This window comes from Silene latifolia, chromosome 11, assembly GCF_048544455.1.
Source record: "Silene latifolia isolate original U9 population chromosome 11, ASM4854445v1, whole genome shotgun sequence".
NCBI classification, from domain to species: Eukaryota; Viridiplantae; Streptophyta; class Magnoliopsida; order Caryophyllales; family Caryophyllaceae; genus Silene; species Silene latifolia.
In genome coordinates this window covers 73177218-73196241 of record NC_133536.1, presented here as the reverse complement: position 1 = coordinate 73196241, position 19024 = coordinate 73177218, and the positions used below count along the sequence as shown (strand labels likewise).

Genomic DNA, 19024 nt, shown 5'->3' with positions numbered 1-19024 from the left:
TAGTCCTTGCCTAGCTAAGTGAAGGAGGGGTGGATATTGAGCTCGGTAAGCATTGACCCGATCCTCATGAGCTTCCTTATGCATATGTTGCAATAGTTGAGTCAAGTAGTCGTTGCCTACCACGACATTACTGCCAGTTGGTGTGAATTCACGGTAGGAAAATGGATATGGTGGAGTCACAATAGAGGAGGAGGAGGACTTGGCATCCGATTCCCTATGTTGCTTCATAATCATCTCGGCATCATCGAAGACGGGTAGTAGGTAGCTTGGACTTCGGACATTGATGTGGCATATCTTGTTAGGCAAGATGAAGGACTTAGCTTCTTTAGTGAGCCACTCATACTTGTTGTCAAGATTATCATTCTTGACCCAATGGAACTTATTGATCATAGTGGCCAAATCAAGAAGGTTGCTTCCTTTAACCGGTTTGTATGTCTTATTTTTGTTTAAATCCGGGTTAAAGTGTTTGGCTAACCTTGTCACTAAGCCTCCATTCACAATAAAAGCCGCTCCATCTTTCCCATGGTCAATTTCAAGCCACCGATCAATTAGGAGTTGAAGTATGTTGTATTCCTTGGTGAACTTTTTGTTGATATTCATGGTGGATTCAAGGTAGACAAAGTCGAGCTCGGTAAGTGATTGGTGCCTTTTCTTGCAATTAAAGTGTTGCCTACAAACTTGTGCCATACCCTTATACCCGGATGGTGGACATATAGAACATGGCACTCATGGAAAGACTCAAATTTTCGCCCGATGATCGCTTTCTAAAGTGGTGCGGCATCATATTGTGAAGGCTTTTTCTCATAATGATAGTGTTCTTCAAGACCAAACACTTTGCCAAACTCACTCATAGATATTCGTCTATCCTTGTTTTCTAGGCGGAATTCAACATTTTTCCGAGTGTCTACCTTAGTCACCTTCAAGGAGCTTACAAACTCCATGGTAAGGGAAGGGTAAGTCAATTCTTGCATTTCAAAGAGGGTAAGAAATTTCATGGACTCGAAAAATGTCTTAGTTCTCCCAAGCACACCCAATTTGTCTAAGGCATCTTGACATATGAATTTGGTAGGCAAAATAGTCTTCCTAGTAAGGGATACAAATGCTTTCCTATGAGAATCGTTTATGAAAGTTACCTCCAGATAATCTTGCAATTGTTCAATGACCGGAGTAGGTGTAGCTTCCACCATAGGAGTAGTAATTTCTTGAATCTCCACCCTTGGTTAATGCACTACCATAGCCTTTGGGGCTAGAAGAGCGTGTTGCCTTTTGGATAGATTTGAGGTTGTGGGTGCCTTGTTTCCACCTTTTGTTCTTGCCATGTTCTTCTCCTTGTCAAAATTGTATCAACAAACCAATGTTGTGCTTGAATGCTCCTTGTTTCCTCAAGGTTCTATCAATTCCCAATCGCTTTTAGGATTTTCGAAATTGTGCTCAAACCCAAGAAAATCGAGTCAATGTGTGAGGAATTTAGTGTTTGGATGGCCTCTAGTTGATAAAGGAGTAGTTTAATTGTGATTTGACGAAGTTTTGTTTTAATTTGGGTGAATTTGGTTGAGGAATTTGTGTTTTGTTGATGAGAGGATTGAGGGTTTTGAGGGATAAAGGGTGTGTGTTTGTGTTTGTATAAGATAGAAATGAATTAGGGAAGGAAGGAGGCAACCTGTGTTTTTGGCTAAATAGCAGTAGGAGACAAGAGTCTTGGACTGGCGACGCTCGGATCCTCAGTCAGTGAGCTCAGGAATTTCTAACCCGTGCTGGGACGCTCGGATTCTGCTGGAGACGAGCGGATTTTGCTGAGGACGCTCGTCTTCACCTGGGGACGCTCGGATTTTTAAACAGCGTGGAATGATAACTTTCACAGCAGCCAGGACGCACAGATTTCTCTTGAGACGAGCGGCTCAGGGATAAGGACGGGCGTCTTCTATGTAATCTGCTCAGATTTTTAAACAGACCAAACTTTTCAATTTCAGCACTCCCAAGACCCACGTCCTAGAGCCAGGACACTCGGATCATTGCCAACACGAGCGGATTCCCTCCTGGAATGCTCGAATCTTCTCCTGCACCCACGAGTTCAGTTCCACCCGCGGGGATCTTCATTTCCCATATTATTCTTTCTTCATTCCTTTGTTCATTGGTGCGGGTGCACTACGAAGGCTCGGTTAGCCTAGGCAATTGCTATCCTCACACTTGATCAAACACTACACATTAAAACACATTAAAACACCTCCCTCACTTTCTCTCATAATAAAAATCTTGATCAAAGCATAAAAATGTAAATCCAAAGAAATGACAAAAATGCAATACAAGAAATAAAATGCAAGTTAAGGGTTAGAATATTTACAAATGGTGGTTTAGGGAGGACTCCACCAAACTCTCACTCTTGAATGAGATGTCAAGGGGGCATAGCCAAGGTGTTGTTGATGTTGCTCAACACCTTGTAGAAGTAGTCGAAGGCATGTTCATTTTCATTGTAAAGATCTTCAATAGACCTTTCCACATTGTGTTCTTCATGGTGGTGATGACTTGAGTCAAGATGATGACAAGGATCACCAAAGTCGTGGTCTAAGGTCATAGCATTACCAATGTAAGGATTGACTAATCCATCGAATTCGTCATCCCATAGACCACATACTTCATTAGCTTGCTCTCCAACTATATCATGAGTTGATGAATGCAACTCCTCTTTCTTGTTGTCATGGCCAATGAGGCCTTCTTCCTTTCTTGTCATGATTGGTGATGAGCTATTCAAGCTCTCATTGTTGTTGAAATTTCCTTGCTCTCCGGATATAGCATCTTGAGGATTATCCACTTTCTTCTTCCATATGGGTGGTGATTCTTTATCCATAGCTTGATCTTTGCATTGAGATGCCAACTTTTTCCTATCCATTTCTTGGCTATAATGGTCGATCATGAAACACGGCTCATGTAGTCGGGGAGCTCTCATTGTTTTGTCAAGGTTAAAAGTGATTGTCTCATCCCCCACTTCAAGTGTAAGCTCTCCATGTTTCACATCAATTACCGCTCCCGCGGTGTGCAAGAAAGGTCTTCCTAAAATTATAGGAATGTTGGAATCTTCCTCCATGTCTACAATGACAAAGTCTACCCGGATGAAGAACTTGCCAATTCTCACGGGCACATCCTCTCATACCCCTAAAGGTATCTTTGTTGATCGATCCGCCATTTGAAGAGTAATGTTGGTGCATTTGAGTTCTCCCATTCCTAGCCTCTTGCATACCGAGTATGGCATGACACTTACACTTGCTCCAAGGTCACATAATGCTTTGTTGATTGTAGTGTCGCCAATGGTGCACAGAATAGAGAAACTTCCCAGATCTTTGAGTTTTGGAGGGGAACTTCCTTGTAGAATAGCACTACTCACTTTGGTAAAGGCAATAGTCTCTAGCTTTCGGATGTACTTCTTCTTGGTAAGAATATCTTTCATGTATTTTGCATAGGCCAGAACATGATTAATCAATTCCGTGAATGGGATTGAGACTTCTAAGTTCTTCACAATCTCCATAAACTTTCCAAGTTTTTCATCAAACTTAGGCTTAGCTTGACGACTTGGGAATGGAAGTCTAATCACAATAGGCTCTTTCTCCTTAGCCTTCTCTTCATTCTATCTCCTTGAAACTTCTTGGGTGGTGGGTTCTTCTTCCTTAGAGTTCTCCACAACTCTTTGCTTGTCATTAGCATCCACAACATCTTCATCAATTGGCCTCTTTGGCCCTTCATACCTTGTACCACTCCTCAAATGGACGGTACTCACCGTCTCATATCTTGGGGGATTACCTTGAGGTGGTAATTGCCTCTTTTGTCTTTGAGATCTAGAAGATGTTAATTGGGTCATTTGAGTTTCTAGCATCTTGGTGTGGGCTAGTATGTTGTTGATGGTGATATCTTTGGCTTGGCTATCTTTTTGAATTTGGGTGAAAAATTCTTGTTGATTCTTTTGCATTTGGAGGACCGCTTTTTGAACATCAAAGCCTTGCTCATTTGATTTATTGTATAAAGGTTGATTTTGATAACTTTGGCTTTGGTTGTAAAAAGGTCTTTGAGATTGATTTCTCATTGGAGGTAGGGTGTATGTTGGTTGAGGGTTTTGAACATTTTGGCTCTTGTATGAAAGATTTGGGTGGAATTTGGTATTCTCATTGTAATAGTTGGAATAAGGGGTGCCACTCTTGTATGCTTAGAAAGCATTCACTTGTTCACTTGTTCCCCTACATTCACTTTGGTCATGTCCCAAAGTTCCACAACTCTCACATACTCCACTTGGAATTGAGGATGATGCCACCATAGCATTAACATGTTGTTTGGGTGATTTGGAAGCTTCATCAAGCTTAGCCATGGCCTTCTCAAACTTCAAATTGATGGTGTCAATATGAGCACTTAGTTGAGCACCCAATTGAGTGATGGAATCTACCTCATGCTTTCCTCCTCTAGTAGCCTTTTGAGGCCTACTATATTGTGAATTGTGAACCGCCATCTCTTCGATTTTGGCCCATGTTTGATTGTCATCAACTTCGGTGAACATTCCATTGGATCCCATATTGAGAATGTTGCGGGAGTCTTCATATCGACCATTCCAAAATTGTTGCACAAGGAACCACTCGCTAAGCCCATGGTGTGGACAAGAATGACAAGTGTCCTTAAATCTCTCCCATGATTCATACAATGATTCCTCATCTCTTTGCTTGAAACCGGTGATTTGGGCTCTCAACATGTTAGTCTTCTCCGGAGGATAAAATTTCTTGTAGAAAGCAAGTGCTAACTTCTTCTATAAGTCAATACCAAGAGTCGCCTTGTCTAGGCTCTTCAACCATTGCTTTGTGGTACCAATCAAAGAAAAAAGAAATAAAACCCATCGGATTTGGTCTTGAGTAACTCCGGTTTGAGAAATTGCATCACAATAGTCACAAAAAGTCTCCATATATGAATGAGGGTCTTCACTAGGCATCCCTCCAAATTGACTTCTCTCAACTAATTGTATGAATGCGGATTTGGTAATGGAATTACCGGTTAAATGTGGTGGTGTAGGAGTACCATTTGGTAGGTTCTCCTCGGTTGGTACGGAATGTGATGAAAATTTAGGCATTGTGGGTTGATTTTGTGGTGGATTTTGTATTGGGTTGTCCTCCCCTTCTCTTGCAAAAGGGTTGGTAAACTCAATGTTATTTGGTTGAATGTTCACAATCTCTCCAATACCTACAACTCTTGAAGTACCTCTAGCAACTATTCTATTGTTGGTTAAGGTTCTTTCAATTTCAAGATCAATAGGTAATAAATTACCTTGTGATCTCCTAGTCATGCAAAATATCAAACAAATTGAAAACAATTAGAACAACCTTGAGGAGTTGTACTTCCCCAAGGTAAAGAAAAACACAACTAAAAACAATTAATGAAAATCAAATAAATTTAACACCGTCCCCGGCAACGGCGCCATTTTTGGTGTGGAATCAAACTCGTCGTCAAAAGCTACCAACCAAAACAATATTTATAACTTCACAAACTACTCTTAGTAAAGAGGTAAGTAAAGGTCGGATCTCAAGGGACGGGTATTGATGTAGGATTCTCAATTATAAATAGCTATGTCTAAGGGTGTCACAATTTGGGTTGAGGTAGGAGATAAACTAAATTAATCAACAAGATGAATAAAAACAAAGTAAAGCAAGTAAAGAGGTTGTAAACAATTGATTAAAGGCACTAGAATGTCATGGGTTCATAGGGGATTTATGGGAGTTGATCATACAAACATGTTCTCAATTATATAGCAAGCACTTATAGTTGTGATGGGATCGAGTTAGTGTATATCTTACAATCCCTTAGAAGTTTTGGGTCCTGGAGCCGAATCGATTAGATTGTACAACCCCTACAAGTCGACTTAATCCTTCCTATCCAACTATATGTATGGTCTAATGAGTCTCGAGTTGGTGTATAAGCTTACAAGCCTCATTGAAAAGATAGGTGATGGGTAAAAAATGCAAGGATTCATAGGCTCGCATTTCATCAAACATAACATGTGCATAAGTTAAAATCACAACACGCAAGCAATTTAATTATGAGAACATATTAGATTAATCATGAATCATTCCCCATGTTTGTTTCCCCTAATTCCCCATTAACCCTAGCTAGGGGACTACTCACTCATGATCAAGTTTAGCATGCTAATAAGGTTGTCAATCATACTAACAAAGCAAAACATGATGAATAAATGAAAGTGATTAACAATAATTAAACAAGATTGAGAAGGAATTATACCTATGAAGATGATTCCAGATAATAAAGCAAAGAATAATAGAAGTACTTGATGATTGATGGAAGGTTGTCAATCCTCCAAATAAACCCAAATAATCTTCTAATTACCCAAAATAAAGGAAGAACAATAGAGAAATTAAGGAAAGATTAAGATGTGATTAATATTGAGAAATTTTACTACAACTAAATTAAGACTAATTTGAGAGTATTAATATGAGATTAAGAGAGGATTAAGAAGTGATTAAGAGAGCATAAGAGAGGATGCTAATCTAGGTAGTACAATGGGGTATTTACACTAAAGATTAGGTACAAGGATTACGGTTCCTAAGGGCTTAAATGACTATTAAGACCCTAAGAAAAATTGAGGAAATGCTACTCCCGAAGGATATGAGCGGATCCTCTTGCTAGTCTTGCCTTGATCTGCTCGTCCCGTGCTATGGCACGGGCTCTTCTGCCTTCTGATCTGCTCGGATCCTGGGGAAGACGCTCGGCTCCTGGCGCTGCAAACCGCTCGTCCTGGGAACAAGACGCTCGGATCCTGGTGTTTAGAGAGGCCCGGATCGTGCATGATCCGCTCGGTTTCCTTGACAGACTGCTTCTCTTCTTTAGCTCCCCAACAATCCGCAGGGATCGTGTTGGGGATGCAAGGATCCTTTCATCATTGCACATTTCACTTTATTATCTACTTAGGCCTCTAGTGTTGGTCTTCTCTTTGATGCTTGGTCATTAGATGCGATCAATTTAGCTCCATTTCGCCTTGTAAATGCAAGGTTAGCAATCCTTTCCTACCAAGGAGACAAAACATCAAAGAATATGCAAAATGGGAAACTAAAGATAGCCCAATTATGTGCTATAAAGCATGGGAACGAGGTTAATTCGGGGATTAAATGTGCTCATATATGAGTCACATCAGAGCTTGCAAAGCTCACCCATGACAAGTATCAATGGAGGCCTCATTGGCCATGACAACATGGAAGAAGCATTGTGCTTGCCAACTCATGATTCTCCCAACATAGGGAAAGAAGCAAGGGAAGTATTTGGTCTATGGGATGACGAATTTAAAGGATTTGTTAACCCTTACATTGGAAATGCTATGACTCTAGACTAAGGCTTTGTAGATCCTTGTCACCTCTTTGACTCGGGCTACTACATGAATGAAGACAACAATGTGCCAAGGTCTATGCAAGACCTCTATCATGACAATGAACAAGCCTTTGACTACTTCTTTAAGGCATTGAGCAACATCAACAACGCCCTTGCTTTACCCCCTTGACACCTCTCAAGAGAAGGAGAGTTTGGTGGAGTCCTTCCTAAACCACCATTTGTAAATATTCTAACCCCTTAACTTGCATTTCATTTAACTTGTACGTTATTCAAATTTTTGCTATGCATTTTATATGCCTTGTTGTATAATTTGTAACATGAGAGCAAGTGAGGGAGGGATTATAATGTGTTTTGAATGTGTAGTGTTTGATGATCAAGTGTGGGGAAGCAATTGCCTAGGCTAGCCAAGCCTTTGTAGTGCAACCTCATGACAATGGAATAGGAAATGAAGAAGCAAAGATTGCGGGAAAGGGATCCCCACAGGCAGACCTGAGCTCGTGGGGGCTGAAGCAAGGAAGAAAAGAAAAGAATCGAGCTGCAGCAGAATCCGCCTGAGCTGGCTTTAGTACGTACGTCCTAGCAATCGATCCACTCGAGCCGAGATCAGGAAGGGCGTCTCCAGAGCTTAAAAAAAAATTCCTGAATCAAAAATCGCCCGTCCCCTATAGAGGTCGAGCGTCCATGCCTGTTTCTAAGCATAAACACGGGATTTTTCAACCTTCATCCCTCATTTCTATTGTTCTTCAAACATAAACACAAACACAACACATTCCCTCACCACAACCATCAACCCCATCATCCAAAAACACAAATTTCTCAACCAAATTTATCCAAATCAATTGGAAACTTGCTCAAAATCAAAACAAATCAGTCCTTTGTCAACAAAAAAGACCTTCAAACATCAAAATCTTTACAAAATCAATCAAAATTTCTAGGGTTAGGATGAAATCCGAAAACCCCTAAATTAATTGAAAATTTGATTGAAGTTGGAAGAATAAGGGAGCATTCAAGCATAGTCAAGGTTTGTTGACACAAATTTGAAGGAGAAATCAACAATGGCAAGGACAAAGGGCAACACAAAAGCACCCATTCCCCAAACAATCTCCAAAAGACAAAAGGTTCTAGCATCTAAAGCTTTAGTGGTGGTTGAGTAACCAAGTGTACAAGCAAGGGAAGTCCTTGAGGCCGTTGAACAAGTTACTACCACTTTACCTGATATTGGGCAACTAAAGGATTATTCGTAGGTAACTTTTATTTCTAATGAGCATAGAACCGCTTTTGAATCCCTTGCTAAGAATAAAATTATCGCCACTAAGTTTGTATGCCAAGACACCTTGGGGAAATTGGGGGTGCTAGACCAAACAAGAGCATTTTTCAAGTCCATGGGATTGTCTATCTTGTTCGAAATGAATGAATTAACTTACCCTTCCCTCACATTGGATTTCATAAGCTCTTTGAAGGAGTATAAGGTAGAGACTCAGAAATATGTCGAATTCCGACTTGAGAACAAGAGTAGGAGGATGATTAAGGATGAGTTCGGAAAGGTTTTTGGAATTGATGACCCTTGGGATTTCCACAAGAAATCCAACAAATTTGATGCCAAGCCCCTTTGGAAGGCGATTTCCAGAAGGAAGTTGACTACATTTAGAGAGTGTAATGCCTTGTATATCTATCATCTGGGTATACGGTATTGGCATAGGTCCGTTTCCAACACCTTAATTGCTAGGAAAGAAGCTACCCATATGACCGAACTAGACCTCACCTACTTGGATTCCAAGATGAATGCCCACGGGAAATCAAAGAATGAATATAATATCCTTCAATTATTGATTGAGAGATGGTTAGACTTCAAGGAAGGAAAGGAAAAAGCGGCTTTCATTGCGAATGGAGGCTTGATAACAAAATTGGCAAAGCACTTTAACCCACAATGCAATGAAGAGTTGTTAAGAGTTTGCATTTAGTTTACATGGCATATTAGTTCATAGTATCATATGCATTAGAGTTGTATATATGATAGTTGCATCATGGCATGTAGTTGCATTTTAGAAATTTTTTATGAAAATGCCTATTTGGGAGGCTTGACAAGTGTATATATAAGGCCCTCGTATATAATTTTTCTCGAAACTTTGTTTGTTAGAATACTCTCAAGATACCCTAGGATGTGTCATACTAGTATCCTTTAACCCATGGACTAAGGCCTAGTCAAGAGTGCCTTGTGGTGTGATAACTCCTTGGCTACCGTTTATTCCAAGGTGACCCTTGATGTCATGCAACCATCCTTACACTTCTATCATCATATTTTGTCAACAAAAAGGGAATGGGCACAAAAATGTAAAATTGAGTTCAAGCTATCAATGTCAAATGTTTGCAATTGCATTAAATGAAATGAGGAGCAAAAATAGACTCATATGCTTATAATAGAAGTACCCTTGCTACAACTGGGGTTACTTTGAAAATGTTCAAAGAAATGCAAAAGTTGAAAATGTCAAACATCAAAAAATGACATGTTCTTAATCGTCAAATGCTACAAAAATGGGGTGGGGGAATATACCCAAAAGCAAACTACTATCAATGAAATTCATGTACTTTGAAACCCTTTTGTCCAATGATGATTGATGGAAGGTGTCGTCGTGTCTCCCAATCAAACACATTTATAATTCTCAACCAACAACTAGTTAGTGGTTAAGTCGAGGTCGATCCACGGGACGGTGTGCTTTAGGTTCTAAGTCTATCTATCTCAATTTATGCTAGTGTCACAATTGATTTGGGTTTGTAGTTGTGTTCTAAACTAATGCAAGCAACAAAGTAAAACAAGCAAGTAAAGGTGTAGACAAATAATAAAGGATACTAGGATGTCATGGGGTCATATGGGATTCATGAGAGTTGATCATACAAACATGTTCTTAATTATATAGCAAGCACTTATTATTGTTATGAGATCGAGTTCGTGTATATCTTACAATCCCTAAGAAGGTTTGGGTCCCGGAGCCGAATCGATTAGATTGTACAACACCTACAAGTCGACTTAGTCCTTCCTATTCAACTATATGCATGGTCTAATGAGACTCGAGTTGGTTTATGTCTTACAAGTCTCATTGAAAAGATAAGTGATGGGTAAGAAATGCAAGGATTCATAGGCTTAGCATTTTATCAAACATAACATGTGCATAAGTTGAAATCACAACAAGCAAGCAAATTAATTATGAAAAACATATTAGATTAAGCATGAATCATTCCCCATGTTTGTTTTCCTTAATTCCCCATTAATCCTAGCTAAAGAACTACTCACTCATTATCATGGGAAACATGTCATCAATGGTGTCAATCATCACAACAAGTGTAAACATGATAAGAGATTGAGGAAATAAGCAATAAAGAGTAAAGGGTAAAAGAATTATACCAAACTTGAGATTACCCAAATAATAAAGCAAAGAATAAAAGAAGAGAACTTGATTGATTGATGATGAGTTGTCAATTCTCCAATAATAACCCAATAATCTTCAACTACCCAATAATAATAAACTTGAACAATGATTAAGGAAAGATTAATGTTTAATTTTGTGGAAAGATTAAAGCATAATCTATTCTAATCTACTCCTAATCTAATCTAAGGAAGGTTGGTTCTAAGAGGGCTCCCTTTTTTTTATTTATTATTATAAATTGAGTATATATAGTGGTGCTTTACTAGGTTAAGTAAGGATAAATTAGTAAATAACAATGCCAAGTTTTAAAGTGGAGAAATGCAAGTCTTGCGAGGAGATGAGCATATCACGCTAGTGCTGTCACGATCTGCTCGGATCAAGGATGGAGACGCTCGGATTGTGAGGTGAGGAGATGAGTGTCTTCTACTCGGGACGCTCGGATCATGAGAGGGGGAGAAGAGCGTCTTCTGCTTAAGCCGCTCGGATTGTTCCTCAGAGTTGTCCTTGCTTTGCCTCCTTTTGCATACTCCCTATTCTTGTGATGTTGGTCTTCGTTCTTGCCTCCTCTTTCATACTAGTCCATCCAATATCATCAATAAGCTTCCAAATATGCATGGGAGGCGGGAATTCCGCCTAATTATCTTCCTTCCTACAAAACATACGAAATGCACTAGGAAAGCAAAATAGAAAGCATTTGACGGAAAAAATGGCTATGGAATGTTATAATAGTATGCAAAATAGGCTCAATTAGGGGACTAAATGTGCGCAATTAAGAGTCACATCAAATATCCCCAAACCGAACCTTTACTCGTCCCGAGTAAAGAGGTGATTAGAACTAGACCTTTATTTAAACTATCCTAATAATATAACCGATGTGAGATAATTAGCGGGTCTCACTACGCCCCTTCAACTCACAATAAGACAACCATGAGGTAGGATGCCTTCTTGCAAGGCAAGGTGGGGCTTGCCAAAATGGCGATACATCCAAGCATTAACCACACAAAACAAGTAATGGATGCATCTACAAAAATGAATAGCAACTTTCCTCATCTAAGTGGCAGAAATTATCTAAAGGGGAAGCAATCTAAGGGTACACATTCCATTATAGATATGGTTTCTTCAAACTACTAAGCCTAGAAGGATACCAATAAATCACCTCCAAGTTGTGTCAAGCTAGGGTACCTTTGTCCTCAATCGTTAAATGCTTTTGTCAAGAATAGACTCCCTATGGTGTTAGAAACACTGGAGGATCGCGGAATTCCTCTTCTTGCCTAGACAAGAAGAAGGGTCGTCCCCTCTCTATCATGCACAAAGGTGGATTCGATGGATAAAAGGATCATTAGAATTTGAGTTTCATATGGGAGTTTGCTTTTTGTTGTTGTTTTTTTCCCCCCCAATTTCTTGTGGCATTTGACATTTGAGAACACTTTCTTTTTGCAATTTCTTTGATGTTTGGGATTTCAATACTTGACAACTTTCAACTTTTCTTGCATTTTCTTTTGAACATTTTCAAAGCTACCCCATTTGTAGTGAGGGTGCTTATATTTGAAGCATAGGAGTTTTCATTTTTGTTACTCCTCTTTTATTTTGATACAATTGCAAACTTTTTGACTTTCATTTAAATTCTTGAACTCAAATTTGAACAATTTTTGTGCCCATTCCCTTTTGTTGACAAAATGTGGTAGAATGTGGAACATGGTTGCATGGTTTCAAGGGTCACCTTGGAATAAACGGTAGCCAAGGAGTTATCACACCACAAGGTACTCTTGACTAGGCCTTAATCCATGGGTCAAAGGATACTAGGATGACACATCCTAGGGTGTTTTACAAGTATTCTAACAAGCAAAGTCTTAAGAAGAAAAAGTATCTACAAGGGCCTTATATACACTTGTCAAGCTTCCCAACTAGACATTTCCAGAAAATTTTCTAACCATGCAACTACATGCCATGATGCAACTAATATGTATACAATCCTAATGCGTATGCTTCTATCAACTATTATGCCATATAAACTAAATGCAAAACTCCTAACAACACATTGGTTCATACCGCATCAATCAAAATAAAGCCACATAGTCATTAACATAAAGAGGAAAAGGGAGATTGGAAAGATCATACCATGCGGTCTTCACGATCCTCATGTCTCGGATGTGGCATAGTCGATCAATGTGAAAAAGGATAAACAAACAAGCAAACAAGTATATACAATATATACAATTCTACACTAAAAAGGAATGAACATGTTTTTGGGTTTTTGAAATTTTTGAAATTTTTATGGTTTTTGATTTTATGAAATAACAAGACATGTTTTTGTATTTTTCAAAATTTTAATTTTTTTGTATTTTTGGAATATAAGTTCCCATCCCCCACTTTATTTTGGGCATTGTCCTCAATGTACATGTAGGAGTAGGAATGAAAAAGTGTTAGGTTTATATACCTATTATTAGACTCCTCTAATAATGAACTAATTAACTTTTTAATAATTTGTTCTTTAGATCTAGTGCATGCATAACAAAATAAGATATTTATAAGAAAACAATGTCCCTTACATTGTTAATTTCGGTTTTGTGGGGACAAGTAAGGTCTTCTACCTTCACTTGTTCTTGAGCTATGATCAGTATTAGGATGATCCTCCAAAGACTCCAAGTATAGAAGTCACTCCTCTTGATTGCACCCAAGATTATCCCTTATCTCTACTAAATAATACGTGCTAGATATTTGTTTAGTAGTTTACCTTAAAATTGATTACTAATACTCATATATTACACTAATAATATTAGTAATTTGATTGAACAATTTCATGTTTCTAAAACTTGTTTTAGAGAGTATTTGTGAGTGTAGAGAGAATAGGAAGCATGAAAAACAAATGCATGCAAGTCAATAATAATAAGAATGAAAAACAAGAGCAAAAGATGCTCTCATATGGGGTAGTGTGGACGGGTGGAGTAACGCCAAAATGGCATCTTACTTTTCCTCTTTACACTTCTCAATACAATAGGTGTGTAAGCTAGTCTTTACTAGCCATGATGATGTCTAATTTTACTAATAAAATAACATCATCCTAACACCCTACACTACCAATATTTCGGTCCATTTAACATAAAATGGACTACCATTTTATTTTGTCAATTTGTCATTTGTCACACAATATGTCACTTGTAGTATGTTACATGTTATTAATTAATTTAATGCATATTTATCACATAAATATCATTTTACAAATTAATTAAATTACATACAACAAATTGACTACTGATACTTGATCACAAAAATAAAATGGGTCATAAAATTATAATTCACAACATCTTGTAATTATAATTAACCATTCATTCTTATCTCTATTGTTTCTCAAACAATAAACAATTTTAGTAATAAAGCATTTTTATTACTAAAATAAATCTTATTTAATCCCATTACAATAAGATATAAATATTCTCTTTCACAAATTGAATTGTTCAATTTTAAGGAATTGATCAACTTGTATCGTCATATAATTAATCAACTTTACAGATTAGAGCATCATCCTTTAGGTGTGACCTTAAGGGATCAACTGAGCACCACCGTCCCACGACAGTAACGTCAAACTCTAGCAAGCCAATCGTTACCGATTAATGTTGATCAGTTGACTATATAATGAATCACCCCTTACGTATTCTTTATATGAGATTTAATTATGATATTAAATCATGTGATCGCACTATTATTGAGGATACATTTTCCAACAAAAAGAAATACATGTTTTTTGGATTTTTAATGTTTTATGGAAATTGAAGTGCAAATGCAATGATATGATATGAATGCATGCTCTAACTAAATGCAATTCTATATGACATATATAACAAATGAATGCAATCTAAACTACCCTAGATGATGCATGATTTCTAGTAAACTATGGTCACCTATGATAAAACCTCCCCAAACCGATTTAAACACTATTTCTAATGTAGAAAAGAATTGGATTGGTCATTAGTGATTATGCATGAATTCTAGTCAATATGCAACTAACTACATGAATCATGTGAGCTATATTACAATGCAATTATACTATATGAACTAACTAATGTAAATGCAATATGAAATATAATACAAATGCAAGCTAATGTATATGTATATAACTAAATGCAAGGTAATTTAAAATGCAATGCAACTATACATAAGAGATAGGGAAAGAAGGGTATCATACAATTGGAGATGGTGTGGTAGGCATCTCTCAGTCGTCATCATCACCATCATTGAGGTATCCATACCCGTTAGAACCTCCTTGGTCATACCCTCCTCCTTGGCCATAGAATCCTCCACCTTGGCCGCCAAAGTTCCCGTCTTGGTTCCCAAAATTAGGGAACAAAAGGTGCGGTTGAGCCCAAGATGGATGAGGGCCTCTAGGGTCGACATACCCTTGTTTTGCCATATTATAGTATTGAGGATAAAGGGCCAAATAGTTTTCGACCCTCCCATCGTATACTCCAAGATCGACCCGTTTCATAAGCTTCATCAAATCATTCATATCCGGAGCATCGGGGACTTGTGGTGTGAATGGCACATGAGGAGTGGGATATGGTGGAATGGGTACATAAGATGGTGGTGCATTACCCCTTACTGGCATCCCACAAGGTTGTTGAGGTTGGCGAGCTGCTTCTTCTCTTTGAGGCGGGTTGGGGTGGATCTCAATGTCGAGGAGGTAGCTCGGTGTAGGCGATTACCGACTCAATCTTGGCTCGGTAATTGGTACATTCCACCCCGTGAGGACAAAAGAAGAGCACCCTTTTGTAAACCACTCCACACTCCCGGTTTGAGTGTAGGTACACCACCGGTGGTGGTTGAAGATGGATTCCTCATCAATCAAGGTGCTACCCTCAAGCTTCACATAAGTCCCATGAAGGTTAAACCCGGGATAAAGATTGGTAGCCAAAATTGTGACTAAACCTCCCATCACGAAGGTCTTAATATGGGAATTCCCTTGAGCAAAGTCGAAGAACCTTGTGAGCATCTCAAGGGGAGTGTTGAAATTATAAGGCCTTGTCCCTTGAACATTTAGATAAGACTCTAAAAAGGTTAAGTCAAGGAGAGTGCACCTATCTTGTTCGAATCTCCCATTGATAGTTCCGGCAATGAAGCATTCGGTGATTCGAATCACCGGATGTTGAATTGCGAAGGTATAGCATTGTTTCAAGTTTATGAAGTCCCTCCCGGAGATAGCTCTCCAAATGCGGTCAACATTGAAGTTCGCGGGTTTGTCGGTGTTTTCCGTTGGCACAAGAAGACCAAAGATATTTGCAAATTGATCAAGGGTTAGCCTATGGTCTCGATTGCATATTCGGAATTCCATACAAAAAGTTCTCCGAGTATTTGTGATGATGCGGAGACTACACAAGAACTCTAGGGTAAGGCCAAGGTAGGTTTCCTCATGGGCATAGAATAGCTTTTCAAGCCCCAAACCATCAAAGAACATTTCAGTTTGATACCTTATACCTAGGACCTCTTAAACTTTGGTATCAATGAATTGAGTTGGCTCAAAATGCTTACCTAGCAATGTGAGGAATTTTTGGCGATGTTCATCGCAAGCGAAGATCACTTCCGGAAAATATTCGAGTTGGTCCACCCCTCCTATCATCACATTGTGATAGCCTCTTGCCTCTCCTTGGGCGGATGAAGAAGTGACCTTGCGCTTCTTGGGTGCGGTCTCAGCGGACTTATTGCCTTTTCCTCTTAGGTTCATCATTTTTGATCGAAAAAGCTAGGGTTTTTGGGTTGATTTTGTGATGGGGGTTTTTGGGAGATGATGATGTGAGATTTAGGGTAGATAAGATAAGGGAAATGAGGGATGGTGGGGGTGTTTATAAAGAAAAAGGAGTGGAGGACGAGCGGATAAGGGTCGGGCTCAGGCGGATTCCACGAGGTTTCCAGCTAAAATCAGGACGATCCGAGCGTCTCGCAGTGAAGACGAGCGTCTTCGAGGAGCAATCCGAGCGTCTTGTTAGGAGGAAGCGTGGATTATGAGTCAGGGATCTTGGCACTTTTGAGACTGGCTGGGTACGAGCGTCTCTTGCTTAAGACGAGCGTCTTATAAGGGACGAGCGTCTTGCTAGGAATCCGAGCGGATTCTCTTCCAGCTAAAAACTTTTTCCAAGTCCACGCTGAGGACGAGCGTCTCAGGACTGGTACGAGCGTCTTCCCTTTCTAGACGAGCGTCTTCCCATGAATCCGAGCGGATTCTCAGTCAGCTTTGATTAGTGCTCAAGATGAGGTTCAGGACGAGCGTCCTACCCTCGGGACGAGCGTCTTGAGTCGTCTTTCTCAATCCTTTCTTCTTTCATTCAAAAGTCATTCCCTTGCACCCTTTCGTGATTCCTTCTTATCTTTTTCTGAAATTATGCTCAATAAATGGGTAAGAAACCCTCTCTCACTACTCTCATGTAAGAAAATGTAAGAAATGCGAAATTATATACAATATTATACAATGTAAAGATTATGGGAAGAAATATTTTACAATTAGTGGTTTGAGATAGGACTCCACCAAACTAGTTCAGATTATCGAGATTCTTTGTCCATAGAGCTCAAGGCCCTTAGAAGAAGATCAAAGGCTTGTGAACAAGCCCCAAATAAGCATAGGTATGGTTTGCTTAACTTCATAATAAAGCTTGGCCAAGGAGATTTGTCATTCATTTTCTTTTCCACTTTTCTCTTGGCACTTGAATATTTGTAATGCTTCAAACCAACAAGCCCATGATTCTTTTCAATGAAGTATGGCTCATTTTCGTCCGGAAACTTCCACTTGTCATCTTCCTCTTTCATTTTGGTGATGATGATAGCATTTTGATTACTCAATCCTTCCAAAGTAGAAGGAGAATTTTCACAACATTGATGATCGGGTTCTTTAGAAGTTGAAATTGTGGATGCCAAATTTCCACAAGTGGCTTCATTTGCAAGTTTGTTCTTGAGCTTTTCCACCAAGTACCCTTTATATGACGATTTGACTTTTTGGAGGAGATCCACCATATCGTCTCCAATAATCATAGGTTCCATGGTGGGTGTAAAATAGTCTTCATAGGTAATAGGGAGGGGGCATTCTTCTTCTTCATGATAAGATATCTCAAATTTCTCAAGGATAGGCTCCTCAAGTAGAGTGATCTCACAAACTTCCTCTTCTTTATCCCATGAGTTCTTGCAAAAACATGATCTTGTCATCATGGCTATCTTCATAGGAATCATAAATGGGGGCTTCATCTTTCTTCAATAATCCTTCCTCCACCATCTCAATGTTCACATCAAAAGACACACCCTTATACTCACAAAGGCTAAGAATATTTGGCTTACTCAACCTCGTGTCTTCTTCATCGAATACAACACTTTCATACTCACAAGAGCTCAAAGGGATTGGCTCCTCCCACTTCTTATCAAAGGTAAATCCTTCAAACTCGCATTCATGATCAATGTCTAAGGAATGGTGAGGATTAGTTACCTGGGCTTCTTTTATTTGGGCAATTTGAATCTCCAATTTCTCACCTTGGGTAACAATGCCTTGAAGAACATTGTCCCTATTTTAGCTCTCCTCTAGCATTTGTTTGAAGAAGTTTTGTTGATCTCCCATCATTTGGAGGATCACATTTTGAATGGGTTCATCTTCTTGTTGTGGGTGGGTGTGAAAGTGGTTGTATTGTAGCATTTGGAATTGGTTGTAAAGTGAGTTTTGGGTGGGTGGTTGTTGTTGATATTGGGTGTGGTGATTTTGGTGGGAAAAATTGGGGTAGTAGTGTTGGAATATGTGTCCTCCGACAATAATGCGATCACGACTGTTGATCATGATGATCACATGTTTAAGTCTCATTAAAATGAATACAATTGGGAAGTAATATTGTTACTGTCAACTGGTCAACATATATCGGTAATGATTGGCTTACTAGAGTTTGACATTACTGTCGTGTGACGGTGGTGATCAGTTGACCCCCTAGGTCATACCTAAAGGGCAATACTCTTAATTGATTATTTAATTAATCGTATAATGTTACGAGTTAATTAAATTACTAGAAAATTGACGGACGATTTTGGAAGTAATATTTACGTATCATATTGAAATGTGATTTAATGAGATACGGTCTGAGTAATTAAATTGTATAATTACTCGGATGAAATAAATTGTTTAATGTAACAATTAAATTGAATGAATTGTTATAAATACAATCAGTTGTGATTTATAAATTGGTAAAATATTTTGGCACAAGTAATTATGATATTACTTAGTC

The 19024-nt window shown here is 38.8% G+C and overlaps 1 non-coding gene across 1 annotated transcript; it reads left to right on the top strand.

Moving 5' to 3' along the window:
* The first annotated feature begins 4619 nt into the window (after positions 1–4619).
* On the top strand, positions 4620–4726 carry LOC141616034 (small nucleolar RNA R71). The gene has a single exon (XR_012530411.1). It is a non-coding gene; the product is annotated as a small nucleolar RNA R71 (small nucleolar RNA).
* Positions 4727–19024: the final 14298 nt, after the last annotated feature.